The sequence below is a fragment of the Rhyacophila brunnea genome, unplaced genomic scaffold (assembly GCF_057557595.1).
Source record: "Rhyacophila brunnea isolate RB1 unplaced genomic scaffold, BYU_Rbru_1.0 scaffold_11, whole genome shotgun sequence".
Lineage (NCBI taxonomy): Eukaryota > Metazoa > Arthropoda > Insecta > Trichoptera > Rhyacophilidae > Rhyacophila > Rhyacophila brunnea.
The window spans coordinates 5,790,520-5,813,372 of NW_028232763.1; the positions used below are offsets into that span (position 1 = coordinate 5,790,520).

At 32.2% G+C, this 22,853-nt stretch overlaps 1 protein-coding gene across 1 annotated transcript in view; it reads left to right on the top strand.

The window, feature by feature from the left end:
- The first annotated feature begins 16,335 nt into the window (after window positions 1–16,335).
- LOC147078304 (acyl-CoA Delta-9 desaturase) overlaps window positions 16,336–22,853 on the top strand; it is a 34,660-nt gene continuing 28,142 nt past the window's right edge. Inside the window, exon 1 of the mRNA XM_085960524.1 lies at window positions 16,336–16,470. The gene's annotated coding sequence lies outside the window, so the exon portion shown is untranslated. The remainder of the gene's footprint in view (window positions 16,471–22,853) is intronic.

Below are 22,853 nucleotides of genomic sequence, written 5' to 3' on the forward strand. Positions count from 1 at the left end.
TAATGTATCTAATTCGCCTACAATTTTCAATAGATTCGAATCATTCTATTTCGATTTTCTCAACATCACAACAAACCTTGACGCAACATCTGTGCACTAATCCATAGACTATATAATATATATATATATATATTTGATATGAAAAAGGATGGCTATTTTTAATATAGGTACATAATATGTCATAATTAATTATATGTAATTGTCATATTTTTTTTTAAACTATTATTGAGAACATTATAACTGCAACAATACGAATTTTATATTCTGGTCGACACGTCATAGAGCTTTATGTATGGTAAAGAATGGAAGTGGGGGATGGGTCGGGCTCATCGAGATGTATATAAAACGTCCTGTGGAAATTTATAGTTTCATAACGTTTTCCCAGAATATAGAAGTTAATGTTACTTAACTTCTATTCTTTAATTTATTTAACCACTATCATTGTAAGTATGCAAAACCAGTGGTGAGTTGTTGAAAATTCTGAATGGTTCACTAAACCCATTGATACCGAAACCAGGGGTTCTACAAACTGTTTAATGTATCGTACCTTAATGCATAATAACGGTTTTTGTTTGGAAGTTTGCTGTTACAAAATATATACACCCTTTGGTGACTAGTTCAAACTAACATTGTCATATAAAAATAGAACGGAATATCCTCAATCGTTAATTTTTTTCATAATAATATGTTATAGTTTGATTAATAGCTTTTAAAGATGTTTAGTTTTATTTTATGTTTATAGTTTAACATACTGTTTGTAGAAAGTATAAATATTGTTTGTTCGACTTTATTTAATATTAATATTGATTTGTTTTTGTCAAGCAGCTTGGAGTTATGTGTTTATCGAATGTTTTCATATAACAAGTCATCGGAAGGCCCTTGGCAAAAGCTAGGTTACTTTTAGTGGTATAATTTGCACAAGTACAAATCAGTATATAACCATGTTTTAGTTTGTCGTTTCTATGATGCATGCTGTGTTGCGTTGGGTTCTTTTTGACGAATTTGATCGCATAACGATTGATCCTATGTGCAATATTAATTATTTCAAGCAGTATTATATTTTAATATTAAATAAATATCACACAAATTCGTACAGTTCTTAATAGGCTAAATTGAATATGACAGTGCTTGACTTATTACCGTATTGTATCGATTATAAGACGTATTGACGCCAAAAGTCAGAGACAGCAAGATAGGAACATGCATGCGTCTTATAATCGATGCAATAAAGTATGTGTATAAATCAAGAATAATTATTCTCCTTTTCCCGGAGATTTAATTTTTATAGTACATTATGAATAGTGAAAGTTCTGTGCAACTTTTGCAGCTGAAGGTTTAAACCGACGGCGGTTTATTTTGCCGATCCATAACCGCTTTATTTGCGAAATCATAATAATATACTTGGGCAGTACTTATTTCGATAATCATTTTACAGGCAATTCATATTAGCTTAGGTTCTTTGTTTTCAGTACATATTGGTAAAAGGGTATTGCCGCGATGCATGGAATGTCACTAATCGGCCGTTATTCGGGTGAATTGTGAACAATGTATCTGCGTATGTAGGTAGTGACACTAGCTGCGAAAGAATGAAACAAATCTTATAACTGTTATATTATAATTACGTATTTTGAGTACTAATTATCTTGTTAACAGTAGGTACTAAATAAATTACATTATTTAAACTGTCTACATGTCTCCATACTTGATTGGCATTTATCTTGTCAACTGATTCCATTTAAATAATATATAAAATTTCAATTCCATGTCAATTAAAAAATATTTTAACAATTGTAGTCAGCAATCAGAATTTTGAAATTTTAAAAATAATTTTGATCATTCTATTTTGATCCATGCATTGCTTTCGTAGTTTGATTTGTGTATTCTATGCATCTGGGCCTATAATGTTTATTGTGATCAAGTTTTTTGATTCGGAATTAGTGTTGAAGCATTCCTTTTCGCAATCACTTTTTTAAATGCCTTATTAAATAATCATGATTCGATCGATGATAGCTAAAGGCATAATCTTAAAATTTAATATGATGTGGCCTTTATTGTTAAGTGTATGCCATTAATCTGATTATGTTTTACCACTGTTAATAGCGTAAAATCTTTAATCAAATAAAATGGGAGTTTGGTTAAAGAACCCTCATTAATGAGGACGGCGATCGCTAAAATTACAAACAGCCAACAATTTCACTACCTGGCTACTTCAGTCGTTGTCAGTTCAAATAATATAGTTCCATCCGGAAAGCATGTGTCCTAGCAACCTCCTTTCCTTTGATGCCACCAATGATCACCCATCTAAAAATGTGGCCGTAGAATTGAAGAATGCATCATATGCATGTAGTCGAGAGATGTTCTTTGATACCAACTTCGTCTAATATGGAGGTATCTGTACGCCAATGCCACATCTCAAACATGTCGATTCCCTTCCTATTGGATTCTCTGCATATCCAGGTTTCAATATTTTGAAAAAAAATTTGAAGTTTTTATGGTGCTATATGACAATTCTTCGGGTACCAGTCATTAAAACTTGAACCAAAGTACACAAAGTCGCTTACTCTTTCCAAATGGTCCAAAGTAACAGAAGGTATTAAAACTTGGTCGCTATAAAATATGTAATGTTTTATGATGACCATTATTAATATATTTTTATTAAAATAATTAGTTTTCTATTCAATTGTGAGTCCCTCAAAAGACTAGAACTGAATTCACTGTAATAAATAATTATATTAATGATTTGTACTTTAATTTTAACAATTTTATCAGAGTTTATAAATTCAGTAAATAATATTATAGGATTTATAAATTATTAGAATATTGGAAAGTCATGGCTGAAGTAAAAACCACAACCAAAAATTCTGAATAGATAGGTTTCATTTCAGGGCATAGATTTAATGGGTGTAAATTAGTATTTTAGTAATCATCTCATTAATTTCTACCTCATATCACCATATAATATTTATTATATGTTTTTCTTTTTAATTTAATACATTGCGTACTACTCCTCATGCAATTTTAATTTTAATATTTGTCAATTTATATCAATTGTCGTATTAATTGCCTAATTAAAGTGTATATTCTTGTAAAAGACTAAATTTATTTCAAAATATTTACAATAATTTATTGTAATAAACAACATTAAATAATTAATAATTTGTAAAAATTATTCAAGGCTGGAAAATGTTCTTTATGTTGAATATTCCTTTTATCCGGTTCTATGCCTTTAGTGAGTTTTCTCGCTCTATTAGGCCGTGATCGACAGGCCGCACATACAAATTTCGCGAGTCATCTCGTCTTGACTTTAAACTCAAATTACTAGGCACTGTCGATTGATTTACATAATCTTAAAAATCAAACACAGTGATATCTGTTTGAATAATTATGAAATACTAAGCCACAAGCTTCGCTCTACATTCAACTTGCGTCGTTAAAAATCTGCGGCCTGTCAGGTACTGTCATAATAATATCGTTGGAATTGTAATAATTTATTGGCGAAATGTAGCTCTGTAACCACAGAGATATATAAACTAGCCGTTACTATTTTCATAGAATCATGAAAAAATTTTGGCATCTCGTAACTTGTAATTAATTAACAATGAATGTATTTTGATAAACAAAGAAAATTTACGATGTAAGTCATTGAATAAACTCTTGTATTACTTGAAAAAACAAATGCTTGTAGATACAAATCTGATGTTAATAAGGATGATACGATACTGAAATATTTAAAACTATTAATTACAATACAAAATTTAATTTCGAATTATAAACAGTGTACAAATACTCTCTCAGTAATCCGCCACCCCAAAAACCTGACAATTGTTCAATTATTGGAAGCGGCGGATTATAGTGCATGTATACAAAATATGGTGAAAATTAAAACAGTTATTTCTAAAAATTGTTTTTTTTTTTAAAATTTGTACTAGCAAATTACGGTTTTATTTATAATCAAAATCAAGTAGGTATTTACTAAATTATACATATTTATTAACTAAGTTTATTATCTAAATATTAAACAGCAAATCACTTGACACAACCAGTTGTTCAGTGAGGCAGATATTCTTGAATGGCTTAGGATTCCTAGCTTTCCCCATGACCAAAAGCTTCATTTTTTGTGTTCCAGTTGTATTGGAGCACGGCATAATAATTGTGATGCGGTCCTTGCGCACTTTCCTCCCTGATATATTACTTTCTTTGCGATGAATGTACGTTTTACAAAGGAGAAGTTTCCAAAATAAACCCGTCTCATCTGCGTTGTATACTTGCACGCGGTGGACTACTGAATTTGACAATCGAATACCGGCGAATTATAGAGCATGATTTTGTGCTTACAACTAGTAAAAATAACGGCGGATTATAGTAGTTGTCCGATAATCGAGCAGCGGATTACTGAGAGTGTACTGTATTTGGATTTTTAATTTCGATATAAACAGACAAATGGATTCATTCAAATTTCTTTTTATTAGAGTCCAAATATATTGCACTATGCAATTTTACTGGTCTTGTGCTCTACTTCCAATGTTTATTCCTGTTTTCGTGACAGCATAATAAATTTAAACACTATTAAAATAGATATGAAATTTAAAATATCATTTTTTTATTGATTGATTTTAATTATTATTATTGTTAATTACGAAACATGTGTACTTTACGAATTGATTTTTGTATCAATGATACTTATTGTACAAATTGAAAGTACCTATATAATATTTAAATCATAAGCTCTAATTTAATATTTAATGATTCATTTTATCTGCGATTGTTGCATCAAATTCAAACACAGCATCGAGTATATTTGTTTTTGTTTTAATATATTATTATAAATTTTGACATGTTTTGGAAAAGCAGGTTTTTTTTTTTTTTTAAATAAAAACTTTTTAGTAACTTACCTATATCCACATAATTAAAATTATTAAAATCTTCATTAGCTTTACAATCGACCAATGGCTTACTAAATGTTATATTTTTATAATAAGCTAATCATTTGTCATAATAAAATTATAAAAAAACCATAAATTAACCAAATTAATTAGGTGTTGTCCGAAAATTTTGAAAAAGTCACAACTTTTGCAGACTATTTATAATACAAACAAAATTAATAAATTGTGTTACATTTATGAATAAATAATATATCTAATTTAAAAATAAGTGAGATTTATAATGTTAACATAGGATTAGGATTATAATATACTGCCTAATATTTGATCGTAAAAAAAAAACTAAAAAAAATATTGTCCACTACATACATAATATATAGAAATTTAAAGTGTTTATATTGAAATCTACAATTCCCGACCAATTGTTGTATTTTATAATATTATATTCTGTAATATATAATATAGAGTATTGCTATGCAGGTGTCTATTTGTAATTTTTAAAATTGAACTGTTGATGCATTCTACAACATTGTGCGGACGTGCAATCGGGTTGTCCCGCTCAGCGGGTTTTTCAGTATTGTTGCGTCGTTGCATTGTCTAGCAATACTATTTTCGTAAAAAATAGCCCCAAACAAAGAGGCAGTTTATATTTTTATGGTCACAGTGGAAATGAAATAATTAAAAATTATATGGTCATCTCTCCACTACCAAACATTTAAATTAAGCATTGTATAATTAAATTATCTCATAATATATTACTTTTAGTTTATTACCTACAATTATTACAAATATCAAAAAATCCTTTTTTTGCAGTATTGGAGAGTGTCGATGTTTTTTTATAATACTTTTTAATAATTGTATAAGGCATATTTTTATAAGTGAGAATTGTATCGGGAGACGTATGTTTTGCATTTTTACAAAATTGCCTTCGTAAATAAAACAGTGAATGTTGGTGGAAATAATATTTTACTTTGTTAGGCATGCATTTCAATAATAAATATAATTTTTTGAAACAAAAACATCTTTTTATTAAAAGATGATTCCCATGGATATTTTTTTTTATAACTGAAAACTGGTCCATACACCGTCTTTAACACATCAGACACATAACTATTAGAATGTTTGCATTGAATCTCAACCCATAACCATCATATGTAAGGTGGCATGCATTGTCTTGACTTCCAGACAAGCAATGACCACTTAAACTCATTTTCACAAAACTGGACTAGGTATATCCATATCCAAAGCAATTTGGGAGAACACAGGCTAGTGCACTCGCAATTGCCATCACCAATATCACGTTATTTCTGCACTTTGAGAGAACGAACAACAGATGCTCCGAATTTCTTAGATCAGGGGTACACAGAGAGAATGGTGCAAGGAGAGAGCAAGAATGGAAGAATTATCCTCAACACCAAATATTAATCAGGAAAAAAATCTGAACTACAGCAAGTAAGTATGTATACTCACAAAAAGTAGATTGTATTCATAGAGGCTCAAGTAAAAAGAGGTCTCAAAAATTTCTTCTAAACCCTAATGCCGAAAAGGGTATTATTTTAAACCTTTAAAATTCAACAATTAAGAATAAAAGTATATATTGTTTCATAATTTTGAAGAAATCTATATTTTCCATAATACATAATTATAATAGGTTTTATGGGGTATAGGACGATTTGGCACCGCGAACTGGCCGCGGGCGATTGGCCACTGCTAATTGGCCGCCGGAAGGATTGGACGCCGCACGGTTGAATTAAATGCTCAAAGGAATAGACGTACGTAACAATTTGTTGGAGTAAGTAAGCAAGTCAGTTAAATATGCTTCTATCTTCTCAGTAGTTGTACCTTATACATTTCGTGCTTGACACATTTCGGATTGTGAATAATTATTATGCCTTATGAAAATAATTAAACTTGTAGAGATGACAATGACACCAGTACAATGCCGGGTAAAGCTTCAAGCGGAAATATCCGAGCCATTTGTATCACTGAATGGCCTAAGGCAAGGTGACGCTCTGGCATGCCTTCTTTTCAATATTGCGCTAGAAAAGGCGATACGGGATGCAAAGATTGATGCCCGTGGCAGCGGCACGATATTTACTAAGCCTGTGCAGCTCCTGGCGTATGCCGATAATATCGACATCATTGCCATATCAGAATTGGCGCTGAAAAAGGCATTCACAGCACTAGAAGCCTCTGCCAAAAGAATGGGTTTACAAATAAACGAGGCAAAAACTAAATACATGCCTGTCTATGTCACACCACGAGAAGTCGCACCAAAGTTAGATATTGGTGCATACAAGTTTGATACGGTCGACAGTTTCATATACGTTGGATCTCTTGTAACTCGACATAATGATATTACAGAAGAAATCAACAAGAGAATCATGTCTGCGAATAAATGCTACTTTGGTCTGTTAAGACATTTTAAGTCCCGCTTACTATCTCGTCGAACTAAAAGCACTCTTTACAAAACACTTGTGAAGCCAGTGCTCACCTACGCATCGGAAACCTGGACATTAACTCTGCGAAATGAACGAGCCCTGAACATCTTTGAAAGAAAAATTCTCCGCCGTATATATGGACCGATCAGGGATGGCACCAATTGGAGGAGAAGATATAATGCTGAGCTCTACGGACTGTACGAAGATTGCAGCGCAGTTCAATCAATTAAGATTGGGAGACTGCGATGGCTAGGTCATGTGCACCGTATAAATGACAATGAACCGGCAAAGAGAGTGATGTCCAGCAATCCAATAGGACGTAGAAGAAGAGGGAGGCCAAAGATTCGCTGGTTAGATGGAGCTGCCAGTGACTGCCGTATTCTGGGGGTACCAAATTGGAAAGCGGCCACACTGGATAGGGACAGGTGGAGGAAGCTGTTGGAGGAGGCCAGGACCCACACCGGGTTGTCGCACCCCTGATGATGATGATGATGATGTTTATCAAAAGAAAATTATTCTTCCCTCGTTAGAACTTAAAGATGTGCATAATTAATTAATTTATTGTGTATACATGGGTACTTATTTATATTTATAACAAATATTAAAAATAATGTTGGATGCTAGAATGAATATAACACTATATTTTTTAAGCGTTTTCTCGACTTGATATTATAATAATTCTTAAATGTGTATATTATTATGCATAAATACGTATTTTAAGATATTATGAAATCACAGGTATAAAAGTATCTTATGAGTATAATATTTATTTATTTAAGAAAACAGAACATTGTTGCCAAAACAAATCTAAATTCAAGACGTTCACAACATGAGATTTACATTATAACAAATAATATTACCTTCAAAATAGAGAAAAAGAGAATATAATATATTATAATAATAATTAGTACAGTTTTATACAGAAATAAAATAGATAAAAAGAAATTTTTACATACAATGTTTTTAAATTTTCTGTTGAATCATATAAACTTGACTTAACTAGCTTAAACGATCAAAAAAATTTGTACTTGATAGAAATAATACTGAAATGTCATTTTGAGATTCATATTTCCACAGTAACGCACGTATATATTAATAATTTAGTTGCTAGGACCATCCGCTTAGCAACCAATAATGGTGTCGAAATATCTTTTCATACAAAACAGAATTAACTGAAAATGAATTCAATTCTACTTAAAGATGGCTAAAAGTATTTAAAAAATGCATTGGCATCGTGTTCTGATATATTCTAAAAGTTTCAAATGTCTAGCTAGTCGGGAAATTAGTTATAAATCGATTGCAAGATTTGTAACGGACAAATAAAAATACGAGCTAAGAAAAACGTAAAATAAAACTAAATATTATTAAATTACTAATAGTAAGTACTTATATTGAACCTACTTTCAATGCATCAGTGGCTTGATTAATTATTAACATGTAAATATAATTCATTTAATATGTAAGGTACCTAGGTACGAGTATCTAGGTAAAATTTTATAATAATACCGGCATATTAATTTTTTTATTGGTGATAAAAATGTTAAATATCAATTTATGGTGGAAAGACATTGTTTTCAATTCAATAAAACTCAATAGGTATATGTAGTACTTACGTCAAAATATTGAATAATTTCTGTCAGAATATTTTGTCAGATTTTTATGTTTTCCGCCGAAGTGAAAATATTCTGTTTCTTCGTTAGAACTTCATGACAGGATCGTGACCCGAACGATTTAACCGTTTGTTGTACCTATACTTATGAAAGAAGAGATGATATTTTGTATACTTAATATTATTTTATACAGGTGAATAGGTACTTTGAAGTTCGTTTCATATTTTTATTCTAATGGGTATGTATCAATGACATTAATATGGACGAAGCATCTAGAAAATAAAATGACACTCACTTTGTGTCGGGTCTGCCGGATGGCGAAATTCATATTTTAATATCGGTATCCTACGCTCAAATGAACATTCTGCTTGCAAGCGGTCTGGCGACACCGCTGGGTCTGCCCATACAAAATTTCTGACTGTCAGGTTTCGACTCCACCGTTATTATTGTGTTACAAAATGCCAATGTGCCTAGTTAAAAATTGTAAAAAAAATCTACTAAGCACTCCAAGAAAGATGGGATATCACTTTTCATGTGTTAGTATTATTTATTATTTATAAAATGCCATTTTAAGATATTGATGAATGTTTATTCAATGCAATTGAATGACAGGAACCATTGGACAGTCAGTCGCCTGTGATTCGCTGGGCTCACTTGCGTCTAATCTCCGAGATGTCGTAAGTAACCGAGAATCTGTTTCTAACGCAATGAGTCATGACACTAATACGCCATTACAATAAAGGTTATATTACTATAAATTCTCGAAGCTTGTATCGCATAATGGAAATGGATACGTCATATGGTCACGTGACGTCTACCTATACATCTGCGAATGACTTTCATGCACAGTTTCTCATGCGCGCCAAAAATACACTCTGATCTGATTTCCCAAACGCGCCTAAAGAAGTATAACTTCAAAAATTTTCCCAAATAGAGCATTATGAGAAAAAATACTCTATTAGAAGTGTATTTTGTTTTTCAACACATTTTCACAATAAAAGAATAGGCTGAAATCAATGCATTTAAAAAACAAAGTAATATCATAGGTAACATAATTTTGACATACAATAAATTAACACCTATCGAAATAAATACTTCACACTAATTCTTTCCCGTCCTACTTATAAATTGTTTCACTCACATATTGTAATGTAAATTCAATTGACACCAAATTTAATTACCAAAGTATTTTTGAAGTTATACTTCTTTTGGCGCATTTGGGAAATCAGATCAGAGTGTATTTTTGGCGTGTGACATGTAACACAAAATTAATTTTTTCACATGAAAAAAAACGTACTCGATTGGATTCGAACCACCGATTGTTCGGTTATCAGCCGAACGCACTACCTTTACGCCACAGTATGATACTGCAATCATGACGATTATACAGTATAATATTATAATTTAGAATTGTTCCGTTGCCCAGTCAGCGAATTTATTATTGTCGGCCATTGCAATTCCTTATGTAAACAAACGATTAAACGTCAGATTGAAAGTTGGTACTTTAAAAATAAAAACAACGAGAAACCATTATATAATTTAGTAATATAAGTTAAAGTGTATAGAAATAAACCAACAGCGTTCCAATAAGCGGTCCTTTTTCTTGAGTGTGTAATTTAACAATATAATTATTAAGAGCTGGTCAAAGAATCTAGTTTATCACAAGTTATGTTTTTGTTTTGTAACGCCAAAGAAGTATAACATCTAACGCGCGTACATTAGTACACACACCGATTTTTTTTCATATGCACTCTTTTTTATTCAAATGCCCGCTATATCAATACCATCTTGTTTGCATAAAATATTCAATCATAGCTGTCGAAAATCGTGATCTGTAATAGTGACATAATAAAAGATAACATTGATTTTCTCAGACATTTTGAAACCATGTTTAGTATAAAATGTCATAACATTCATGTAGGTATGTCATTGAACTGAAAATATTGACCATATTGTTGAATTTAGGACGTTTTAATTGCAATGATTCCTTACATATTATTATGTAAGTACGTTGCGATCAAAGATTTTCCATTTATAGAAGATGGCAGTGGAGGTAGGCTGTCAAGATCTGGTATAAATAGTGCACACTAAACTTTGTCTGTGTTTGTGGTTGTGCTTGAACTATGTTTTCATAGAACTAAGAATACAAATTGCAGATGGTACTGGTTAGTTTCTAAAATTCAATATGGTTTGGTATGCTGTGGGGAATCCAACAAAAACAGTGCACATTTTTTCTGTCATACTTATTTTGTTTCTGTTAAATTATAAATACCTATTACAGATGGTGTTGGTTAGTATTTATAATAGATAAAAAAATTCTTCTATCGATGAAATTTCTAAAATGATGTATGATAATTTAATAGCATTATTTTAGAGATAGTCGAATATATTTTGACTATTATCTATTATGGCTTGGTTTACGCATTTTAAAAACTAACTAACATTATCTCAGGGCTCGAAATGGACCGGAGCTCCGTTCCTGTTCGTGAAATCGGTAAAATTATCGCTCCGTCTCGTGGGCAAAATAATTTGACCGTCTGAGCTAGATAGACCATATAATAGAAAATCTAACACACTTATTTTTATGAAATACACATAAAATTTGATAACTATATTATGTAAATATCTTCAGAAAACTGTCGAGCGCTCCAGTTCGTAAACTTTTCCATTTCGAGCGCTGCATTATCTGCAATTTGTACCAGTTCAATGAACACAAATACGTGTGACTGACTGACAAAGATTAGTGTTCACTATTTATGTCAGATTTTATCAGCCTACCTCCACCCTTCGCCACTGGAAGATGGTGCCTACTAGGGTGTCCTTATCAAAAATGCTGAAGTCAAATTTAGTTTATCAAAAACTTGCGGATGCTAATAAAATCAACAATTCTGACATTTCTGTTTTTCTTTGAAAAGTCAGTGACAGCGGCAAACATTTACCGATTCAACACTTTTTTTTTAAATACATAAGATACAAAAATATTTATGTTAATGGTGTAACATATTATATAAGAATATTAAGGTGAATGTCATATTTCATCTTTTTTACAAGAAAACATATTATAATATGCGCATTAGTCATATGAATCCAAAATAAGGTTTCACACTAATGAAGCTACCTAAATGAAAATAAAACTAGAATGTGTATATACTCACCTACTAACATCCACTATTTAGATTTAGACTGATCTTCGGGAATTAGGCCGGAACCAACTTATGGTGGTTTTATACCAAGGAGTGTTTAAATTTAACATGTAATAATATTAAGAGCTATTCAGAGAAGGTCGCACAGCACAACAGTGATCGATGGCTTCGGATAAAAGAAAAAGCGGGAAAGGGTGATCACTGACCGCTTGTCTGGACAGTCGGATCCCGTCCTTTAGCAGGCCAGCTGCAATTCTTAATATACCTAAATTCAAAAAAAACTACAACTCTGTATTGTCCTCTTTAAAAATAAATACCTCTCAGCCTCAATTTCTGATTTATTGGATTCCCTTCCAGCGATATCAATACATACACACATCAAAAAACCACGGATGAATGTGTGGTACAATTAATATGGTTTTCTTCTAATTTATATATTTCGATGAAGATTGGTTTTGCCGACGAATTGCATGGACAATAATCATAATTAGAGATATACCATCATAAATCGTCAGGTGTTCGAATTTAGAACCAAGCTCATCACAGTATAAAAAGTATTGAGTGATATGTCAAATATTAGCGTGTGGCGCCCTCACTCAGCAGACAACTTATACTGATGGATCTACATTTAAACAATAAAAAAACATGGTTAAAAAATATTACAATAATTATTTATCTAGTCTAGACCGAGATACACTTATATGTGAACAAAATATGAATATTGCATTCAAATTGTGTATGTCATTTCTATAAGGACATAATATAAAATTCGCATATAAATATCCATTTTTTTTTGTATTTCGTCGGGAATGTTAAACATTGTTCACACACAGGAAGATGTTCCCATTTAGTTACCTGCACATGAAAGAAACATGATTATTTTATTTATTACATGTTTACTACACTAAATTCAATGGTTCCTCCAGGCCTCAAAATGGACCTCGAACCTTGTCAGAATATTTATTATTGCATTCCGGTTCTGATTGAGTTATAAATTGAGGAAAATGAATAGACATATAAAGAATAACTAAAAATAACAATAAAGTAAATACTTTTCTATTAAAAATTAATTTTACTGGTTGAGTTTCTATTGAGAGACGTTTATATAATATTACTAGCTGACCAGGCAAACGTTGTTCTGCCATATAAATTATTTCTAGTGAATATTTTGGTTGTTAAATAAAAAGTAACGAATGTATCGTAAGTGTGTGGGGATGGGATCTATGACAGAAAGAGGAATAGAGCACTGTAGACGATGACCGCCGATAAAAACAAAAAACATCAACCATTCATTTTCTCAATTCAAAATGAGTAATGATGTTCATAATTAATGAATTACCTGTGACAGGATCTAGTTGTTTAATGTTTATGCAATATCCGTCTTGTCCCTTCCAGAAAATTAGCGGATATTGGAGAGCGTCGTATGAACGGTGTGTGTCAGCGATGAACTCCAGATTATTGTTTCTTCTTCGAATCACGATTTCTCGCGTCGATGTGCGGTCGCCAACCATGATTCCAGCAATGTCGTCAACAACAGTCGCATTGAATCGACGTATGTGCTCTCCAGCTGGTGTTTTATCAGGATTGATGACAATAGCGTGATTGTCACTTTGCAATTCATGCATGTGTGCTTTGAAGAATTTCAATAATTCATTGTGCTCATTCAACAGGGCGTCCAGTTTGCCGACGATGCGCCTGGCATTAGGCGAATTGAGGCTATTGTAGCCGCAACGTGCATCCACATGATTGATGTCCTCACCGCCGCGCCCATGAAGTAGATTTGTAAAAATGTATGTGGTTCGTTTGGCATTAGCAGCAATGAGCCTACTTTGTGGTATACTTGACCTTTGATTTTGAACGTAGAATGGAATTGTTGACCATTTGCCGCAGTATTGTGAACTATTTCTGTTGCTCCGGACGAAGTCATTTGGAAGCATGAATTGAATGTGCGAATGGACTTCAGGAACAGGTTTGAATCTGGAACCGTGCCAATGAGCAAGCTGTTCAATGGTTCTGGTGGTATCTCAATTTCTGGTAGTTGCACTTTTCCTGATGCGCAACACATCCCGGCTGACTCATGTTTGAATTTGAGCGCATGACAATGGGGACATTCTTTGTCCATAGCACCAATCAGCACTTTCGGATTAGCGGAATATTTAATATCTGGCTCGTACTTGAATGCGAGACGAAGGAACGAAGCGGATGTAAATGTTCGATGTACTTGTTGGCGTTGTCGGTCATTTTCTGTGCGTGTGTTAACTACGAACCGGCGCGCTTCGCTCCGTTCCAATTGTCGTTGTTGATTTCGTTCAGCTCGTGCCTCTTGTGATTGAGATGCACGCAATTTCGACATGCTTACACGCACGTTTTTGTTATCTTGTTGGATTTGTTCGTCTGTTCTTTCTACTCTACTATTTCGCATGTTTGTTGCTTTATTCGTTCGACGTCCCAAATGGCCCCCCTTGCGTCTTAATGGCATTGTGCACTGTAATACACGCACATAAAAATAGTTAAATTAAAATAAATCGTACAAAATTTTGCACGCACTGCGTTGTGATATGCCGAATGAAATGTCAAAATGACGCGACGCTTCTCTTGAATTCTTCTCGGACGTAGCGCCATCTGTCATTCAACAACATAAATAATTTCGTTCTGTTTGAAATACGAACGACGGTTAAATTTTTTCATACAAAAATAATAAAATCGCGATTAAAAAATGGGAGGATGGGGGTAGGAAAGTGAAAATTTGAGGTTATAGGTATTTTTGTATGCCAAATAATAAAAAAAATACAAAAAAAAAATTGTCAAAAAAATAAAAAAATAAATTTCTGGATAGAGATACCCTAATCATCTAGCGGTATGAAATATACTTGTTGACCTATTCTCATACCTAACAAATATACATAAAAAAAATCATAAAAATCGGTCGAGCCATTTCGGAGGAGTTCGACCACAAACATCGTGACACGAGATTTTTATATATATATATATAGAGATATGTATAATATTATTGATGTTTATTTTAATAAAGTATGTTTTAGTAAATGATTACATAGAATTTATTAAAAATATCATTCGTAACGCTGAGGTCTTCATGCTACCCGTACTGAGGTACGTATGTGATTGTTTTGTGATGCAGTAAATCGTGCGGTTTACCTATTCGATGGCACCATAAAGGTTGATATATTTTGCTTAATACATTAGAACTAACTTTCTCTGTGTTTTTCTATTATTTTATGTGTAGGTATGTTTTTAAATCTATTTCATGATAATATTATATTATATACTTCTTTTTTATAATAAAGTTGTATTGTGGGGTATTAATTGTAATGCCATAGTACTTATTTTCTATATAAATAAATAAGTAAATAATTAAATAAATATTGTTATGTACCTAATATCTTTAGTAAAGTTACAAATGTTTGTTATATCGTATTGCGCTTAGATTTAAAACATAGGCACCGATAGCGAGGGCTATGCGGCTGGTCAATGCACTCCTTAGAGATGTAGACATTTTTGGCGATGCATTATGTATTCTGTTTTTTAAATTCTATTTTATTATTTAAATTGTATTTTTTTTTGAATTGCTGTTGTTTTTTTATTTTATTTCTTTTCTATGAAATTATTTTTTGCTTTGTTTTTTTTCTCTACCTTGTTTTTTTTCAAATTGATTTACTTGTACTTTTTATTCTAAATGTCATGTTGTGACAACCTGAATTGTTAATTTGTTATGTGCTCAACGTTTCTTTTTTTAAATAAATAAATAAATAAGTACACATAGTAGGTAATGTAAAAACTAAGAGGTATTTTTATATTATATAACGAACACATTTTGAAAAAACTATCGATCGTTCCGTTTCATGATATTTCCAATTTCGAGCACTGGGGTCCTCGAAACGGCTACGATTTTTTCGCGTTTCGTTGAGGCTTCTTTCATAATGCGAAATGCTGCTTCAGCGGAAAATTTTAACCTCGTTCGCTAAAATAGGCTCCGTCCGGTACACGCACGAAAGGAAAAATCAGCGCTGAGCAGTCAAGAAAAATAAATATATTATGTTAGGTTATTTGAATTGTTTTACACTGGCAGTAGATAATTTATTAATTTATTGTATCAGGCGCACATAGGAAGGTCAGAGATCAGATGGGAGCGTGACATATCGGTTTATCGGCTGGACGAATGCAACGTCACCGGGTACTTGTAGTAATAAAATAATTATTGTAACTTTGTATTGACATTTTTCGCCAGTCTGTGCGCGGTAATCGCGGGGGTTGGTCAGTGCTTGTAATATCTATTAATTTATTATCGACTAGCCGTTGTTGTTTATGTGCGCCTAATACCTGTGGCAGTAACTACATGCCGACCGCTGATTGATTTTACGATTTATTAACACAACAGGTAAATAATCAAAATCTATTTTAACACATTATTTTTAACAGTGCTTCATGTGTAAAAAGTATTAAATTTCATCTCGTTAAAATAATATTTATAGTTACAATATTATTACTTATATCAATATGTAATTCTTCTCGTCTTCTTAAATTTTGTTGATTTATCAGAATTAATAATTTATTTATTAAGTATTAAGATAATAAAAAAAAATATAAACTACCCATAAACCTACAGTTAAAAAAATAAATGTGCGTAGTAAATAATGGTTTCAATTAAAAAAGAAACTCAAATAACATGTTGTGAATCAAATACTTACTTATTCATTGTTTTAACGTTTTTTATTTTTGAAAATCTTTTTCGTTTATTTATAATAACAGAATTATAATGATGCCTACTTGAAAATCTTAATTAAACTTATTAGTTATTACGTTTCTATTCGTGTTAGGTAATTTAATACATAGTTATATTTATTGATTACTTATAAAATTGTTTTTGAATCTATAGTTATTTCAAGATATATACTTAACTGACTATCAATTGAATAACATATTTGTGGAAATTTAATTCAATATAACTACATACTGTCATATTAACAATAAATTATTGAAATTATCAATTAATATACTAAACAGTTTGTCGCTGAATAAAATTGTCATTTACATTCCAATACCACTTAGATTATATTATCATTTTCTTTTTATATCAAAACATTTGTATGTAACTAACGTTTGAAGTACCTATAACATAAATGTGTTACCCCGTTTCTAACGTATTATAAGGGACAAAATACTATTAATTATTTGTGTGTGGAATTATTCAAGCGCAACCTTGGTATATTCCACCATCTCATACAACAATATATTATATTATGGAACTATTAACTCAAAACTAATAAACTGTACTTAAAACAATTTAAAATTAGTGTGTTAAGGTTAATAATAATATATCGTCACCGTTCTGGCAGAAGACACTAATTCGAAAAAATATATTGAGTTAGTACCAAAATGTTCCTTATTTCAAACTTTACCGTCTGGAAACCTTCTTAATAAATAAACAGTCTTTATTTTAAAGTCATCCTTTTTACGATTACTTAATAAACTCACATGATTATATTATTTCAAACTTTTTAACAACTTCAAAGTCAAACTACTCAAAACTAGTATTCTCCAGTTAGTGTGTTCTGCCAGAACAGAGACGATATTATCACCAAAATTGAGATGTTTTGTGTTCTCATCATCTAGAACAGACATATTTTTTACGATGTATGACCATCATAAAATGGGTCTAGGACGATTTGGCACCGGGACAACTAGACGCCACGGAATTAGAAAATAAATAAACGTTAGGTACTTATAGGTACTTTAAATAAACATATTTTATATTATTATTTATATTTAAATGATTATATTATGATTTAATAGTTGGTGAGAATGTAAATATGCAGACGTAAATAATGATTTAATAGTGCATATTATGTTTAAGTTCCAACGAAAAAAGAGTTTTTTATTTTAGATAAAGCCTTAGGCATGGTATTTCTCAATCCGTAATAACGAATACATTATGTTAAGAGTAAAATGAATTAAAACTACTAAGTAGTAGATAGAAAGTGATTAAAATACCTCGTCTAAGTTCTGTATACGTGTCTACGACAGTGCGGCGTCCAATTGTCCGGAGTCCAGTCGTCCCATTCCCCATAAAATCTTCATGGGCTAAACTCTAAACAGTCTATACTGTAAAGTAAAATGTTCATTTGCATCCTATACCTACATCGGTATTCTAGAATTTAACACATACTAAGTCTTGGAAGCCATATTAAAATCCGACGGGAAGAAAATGCACATGTTGTTTTTTCAATGTGTGTGTGTGTGTTAAAAGATAAAAGGTGTCCAATAATTTGAATGAATATACTTACAACCATTCCTCATAAAAAACTGGGATAATTGTGCCGCAGAGGTGGACACGAGCTTTTATATTTTTTTTTACTAAAACAGTTTATTCCATGTTGACAATTATAATAAATACCCTTTTCTGTCGGCGCATCGGCTTTTCGATCCAATAATCGTTAATTGAAAATTTGAAATTTTCATACATTTTGATACACCATTATCACAAACTAAGATTATATGAGGTAATATTAGGTTGGGATAGGTTAGATTAGGTTAGGTTAAGTTTGGTTTGGTCTAAAAAGAAAGTTGTAAAATCTCATGTCCACTTCTGCGGCACATTTACCAATATTGGTGTTAAATTACTCAAGAGTCTGTGTTGGAGTGTCATAATATTATTCCAAGCTAAAGAGTAAAAATGAAATATTTTATTTTTAAAGCGATATATGGATATATGTAGAGGCCCCAGGCGCTAACCCTGGCTAATTTCGAGCTATCCTGCGATAGAAATGGAACAATTAAGTTTTATTGATAAATATATGGAATCCAAATATATTGGCAAACTTATCAACGCCATCGTACGTTAGGACAAGTTTGGAGCCCTTTATGAAATTTAACTAGTGTAATAATCCGCCATTGAGTATTAAAAATAATATTATAGAAATGTGCACCAGGGATTTTATACAAAACTATAATACTTTCTGACGAAACGAGCACATCATAGGCTTCAAATAAAACCGCCACCGACAGAGAGACATTATAAAATCACGTTCGAAAATTGAATTTGAGAATTTTATTCATTGCGTCAATTTTTTTGCTATATGAAAAAAGCAAACACAACTAATTAAAATGTCAAATACCACGTTGTTTAGTCTGTTGGTACAATTCTAAACATAGTGTTATATTATGTGTTATGAAAATTAGCAAAATAAATTAAGGTTAATTGTTATTAGCACTAATTATCATAGTAAATGTGCCTACATATTTTAATGCTATTTTTCTTTACGCCGGACGGCTTGTTAAATAATTTTCTGATACGTATACATACGTTTTCCGCAGTAGGACGATTTCATAATTCGAACAGTCCGGTTAATACTTAGGGGAAAGCGAGGTGTGCTGTTACAAAAATGGAAAATATTTTCTGTTATACTAGAATCATTCTACTACATTGAAATTAATGACCCCAGTAATCCACACTGCACCGCACCACACCCGGTCTAAATCGGGCGTAGACTGGGAGTGTCTCAGGAGCAGTTACCCAAGACTAAGGTAGCCATGCGCTCAAATGTGCTTTGACTGAATTTAAGTTAAGAGTATCCATGGGAGAGATGAGCACGTAGAAGAAATATTAAAAATAAATTGTAGTAAGTAACAAAAACTAATACAAAACTGTCGAACATTCTAAGTGAAGACATCTTCACGTTGGCGGTATGACGCCGCAAAATTTTTAAATGCAATAAAATTATGGTGACTAGGTCGGACGGTCCGATGGGTCCAACAGCTGGTTGAACCGGCTTGAGCAGCTCTTTTAGGACATTTTCAGAGGATGTGGCTTGCATCCTGTATTTATTCGCGTCAAGGACATGTTGGACGGGTAACAAGACAAAGATCAAAGAGCCTGCCAGCGTAGCCACCACGTCTAGTTAAGAATTGACGGGTGTAATGATTTGAATTATGCTGGAATCATTATGCAGTGGCACCATAGGCGATTCGCAGAAATATTTGCATTGTTTGCTACAATAGTATATCAATGTACAATACATATTTCAAAGCAAGCAAAAAAACCAATATTATTAACTATTTTTTTATTCAACGAATAATTCACAAGATTTAAGAATGTAACATTCTAATTATTGAACATACATAATTTATGACTCCTTTAACATAGTGGTTTTATGAGCATTTGCGCGATACCCGAGAGATACCAGGTTCGATTCCTACGGTGTCTTACTTTTTTCAAAAAGATTTTTTCTATTGGTTATAATGTATTTTCTCAGAAGTGTTTTCAAAATTATGTTCAAAACTAATACAATTGCGAATGGCTTTTGCCATATCCATAATGAAACTGTAGAATGATTCCAGTATAATTCAAATCACACAGTTTTATTTTAAATAACTCCATAAAAATATTTGCCTACCACCAACAACCGATCAATTTCCATAACATTTAAATATATTTCGTTTATTTATTACTAAACACTATTACTTAACACTATTATATGACATAACGTGATTGGTCAGTGCGCCACAATGCATAATAAAAGTAAAAAGTATTCAATAATCATAAATAGTAAAGTAAAGGACATGCAAGAGAAAAAAATACTCATACTTCTTCTTCGATGGCGCTACAGCTCAAGTCGAGCCCTGGCCTCCTCCACCGCCGTCCTCCAGCCGGAACGGTCCTCCGCACGTCTATTCCAGTTCCTGATTTTTAGTAGCTGGTTGGCATCTTATGTAATGTTATCACCCCATCGTGTGCGTGGCTTTCCCACTGGCCTTTTCCCCCCTGGGATTCCTTCGAGGATCTTCTTCGGTATCCGTGACTCAGGCATGCGTTGAACATGGCCTGCCCAGTTTAACCTCTGGAGTTTTATGAAGGTGGAGAGTTTTGAATCTTGGTATAAGCGGTATAGTTCCGTGTTGTACCTAATTCTCCACTCCCCACCATCATTCATGGGTCCGTATATCCGCCTCAGGATCTTTCTCTCAAAGCACAGTCCACCATTTCAGCTGCTTTCATATTTACCGTCCATGACTCGCACCCGTATGCAACGACTGTGCGTATGATGGTTTTATAGAGCCGGGTCTTAGTTTTTCTGTGGATATTTCTGGATTTGAATATGTACAGCAATGAGAAGTAATACTTACAACAAAATAATTAATACAAAAATTCTTATAGTCATCTATAAATTTCGTCACTCAATTTTAATACATTTTAATCCCTACACCTGCCATCGTCATAGTTCGTCACAAACTCTTATACCTTCCGATCTAAATAAATCACAGTTGACATGCCTCCCTATTAGTTAAAAAATAAATATTATTGAAAATGATCAATTTTGGAAAGTAGTGTAGTTAGTAATAGTAGTGAAACAATCACATGTATATACCTATATATATTGTGACCTACCATACAACATTTTTATAAAAATTCATTTGTATCACAGAACAGATTAATAAATATAATTCAGATAGGCTATATTTAATACACTACACCGTCCTATGAACCACGCATTATTGATGTGCAATAGTGTGTGTAATACACCAATATTAAATATGAATCTAAAGCATAAACCGAGAATAGTTATGACGTATTCTTGACACGTGTTAAAGTATATCTTGTATTCTTCTGCACTCGAGATCAGTTGCCTTCTACTCCTTACCCGTTAGGTATTTCAGTTCTCATTATTTCTGAGTTCTCTGATTTGTATATGTATATGAAAGTAATAATTTTATTATGTACCCACCTATTTATTTATCGCAAATATATCTTTCCAATATATGCGACGAAGAATATTGTGGTAGACGAAATGTAGACGAAGAATGTTCATAGACCTCACAAATATAACGTAAGTGTATATACATTGATACGTTAAAAATCATTCGTAACAACTAGTCACGTCTTCCCCTGCATGCAACACATTTAACTTATTCGTGTTCATGAAAATTGATATCTGATTGAGATATCGGACATAATTCCACGATACAGGAAGGTTCGTAGTTAGTATTTGATACTCACAGAAATAACACATAAAACATACAATTATTTTTACAATTATCAACAAGAATCAATGTAGTACACGGGTTCCCTATCATGGGTCGCGACCTTCATAGGGTCCGCAAGCAGAGCTTATAGTTTCTCGAATAGTTTCGATTCCGCGCATCTCTTCTATACACAAGGCTGCTATCGAGGGTAGCTTATCATATGTATATATTGTGGTATTATAATTGTTACAATAAGTAAGCCGTTGAAACTGTCAAAATTATCTATCTCGCTCTAAAAGTTAACATAGCCAAGAGAGGTGCTGTTAAAATATAATACTTTTCAGACAGTTCAGACGGTTAACTTATTGTTACAATTAACCGCCTCAATACATACATATGATAAATTAGCCTCGATATCCGCATTGTGTATAGAATAGATACGCGGGTTTTAGGAATATTATATATTTGATTCTCGAGAATTCCAGTCTGGTGTATTGATTTCTCAAGATATTATTACATGAACAAATTGTTGTAATTTTATTGTTGTGAATTTCTTTAAAATATTTTTTTTCTGCCCAGTTTCTTTCTCTTCAACAGAATATTCTTAACCAAGTCTTAATTTTGAGTTGTGTGTTCATCGTGCATTTTGTAACTTAAAAATCCTTGGTCTTACAATTAGCACTTTTTATATCAAAATCTATAATTATTACTCTTAAACTTAGAAAAACTAATATCTATAAAATGTTAGAATTAAGACTGTGGACCATACCTAGTGAGAATCTAATGATATTCTCTACGTTG